Source organism: Carlito syrichta, unplaced genomic scaffold, assembly GCF_000164805.1.
Source record: "Carlito syrichta isolate Samal-C Ts95f unplaced genomic scaffold, Tarsius_syrichta-2.0.1 Scaffold103472, whole genome shotgun sequence".
Taxonomy (NCBI): Eukaryota; Metazoa; Chordata; class Mammalia; order Primates; family Tarsiidae; genus Carlito; species Carlito syrichta.
The window spans coordinates 6,202-7,703 of NW_007047568.1; the positions used below are offsets into that span (position 1 = coordinate 6,202).

At 45.4% G+C, this 1,502-nt stretch overlaps 1 long non-coding RNA gene across 2 annotated transcripts in view; it reads left to right on the top strand.

The window, feature by feature from the left end:
* The window catches only part of LOC103268026, a 7,973-nt gene that overhangs the window by 6,201 nt on the left and 270 nt on the right, over positions 1 to 1,502 (top strand). The window contains exon 3 of one of the 2 annotated variants that reach the window (XR_002482371.1): positions 1,021 to 1,267. This is a non-coding gene — a long non-coding RNA (uncharacterized LOC103268026). Of the gene's footprint in view, positions 1 to 1,020; positions 1,345 to 1,502 lie in introns of those variants that run through there. The other variant, XR_504784.2, reaches the window with a different exon arrangement.

Genomic DNA, 1,502 nt, shown 5'->3' on the forward strand with positions numbered 1-1,502 from the left:
GTAGAGATGAGGTCTTGCCAAGTTGCCCAGGCGGGTCTCGAACCCGCGGACTCAGGCAATTCACTCACCTCGGCCTCTCAAAGCGCTGGGATTACAGGCTAAGCCACCAAGCCCGACCTCTTTTAACTTTTTTCATCAAGGAAACTTTTGGAAAATTGTAGACAATTTTCTTCTGTATTCCTTGTAATTTCATTTGCCTTCTTTAAAAAATACCCAACAAGCCGGGCTCAGTGGCTCAGTCTGTAATCCCAGCACTTTGGGAGGCTAAGGTGAGAGGATTGCCTGAGCCCGCGGGTTCGAGACCCGCCTGGTCAACTTGGCGAGACCTCATCTCTACAATAAATCAAAAATTAGCCTGTACTTCCAGCTACTTGGAAGGCTGAGGCGGAAGGATCACCAGAGCCCAGCAGGTCGAGGCTGCAGTGGCTGGGAACGGCCACTGCACTCCGGTCTGCGCAACAGGGTGAGACTTCAACTCAAAAAAAAAAAAAAAATTAGCCAACGAGCCGGGCTCGGTGGCTCAGCATGTAATCCCGTGCTTTGGGAGGCCGAGCTGAGCGGATTGCCTGAGCCCGCGGGTTCGAGACCCCCTTGGGTAACTTGGCAAGACCTCATCTCTACAATAAATCAAAAAAATTAGCCGGGTGTGGTAGTGCACATCTGTAGTTCCAGCTACTTGGAAGGCTGAGGCGGAAGGATCGCCGGAGCATAGCAGGTCGAGGTTGCGGTGGCCAGGAGCATGCCACTGCCCTCCAGCCTGGGTGACAGTGAGACTCTAACTCAAAAAAAAAAAAAAAAATGACCAACATTTTATGTAAGGGTATAAGAAATGATAAGTAGTCTTAATAGCAGATTTGATTTGTAATTGATTTAACCTAAGCATAATTACTGCATTTGTCTTTTTCTCCCTGTTTTTAACAAATTTTATTCAAGGTAATAGTTGTGAAATTTTTCTAGTCATAATTTTGCTTTGTTTTTAGTTACCCAATACATTCTAATTTCTGATTTCTTTCTCTGTAGTTAATCACCAAAGCTGAAAAGATTAGACTGGAAAAGACTCAACAAGCAAGTAAACACATTAGATTTTCTGAATATGATTGACAAAAGAGTTCACCTCTTAATGCTTCACTGGATACCTAGCTGTTCTTAGGAAATTCACTTTTGTCATGATAGTACTGCAAAATGAATGTTTTTTTAAAACTTACATTTATTAAAAGAATTACCTTTGTTCTTCAACTTGTAAATAAGACTTTTTTCCTAAAGATAAGTACATTGAGCCGGGCTTGGTGGCTCAGCCTATAATCCCGCGCCTTTGGTAGGCTGGGGTAAGTGGATTGCCTGAGTCCGCGGGTTCGAGACCCGCCTGGGCAGCAAGACCTCATCTCTACAATAAATCAAAAAGTCAGCCAGGTGTGGTAGAGCATGCCTGTAATTCCGGCTACTTGGAAGGCTGAAGCGGAAGGATCGCCGGAGCCCAGCAGGTTGAGGCTGGGGTGGCCGGG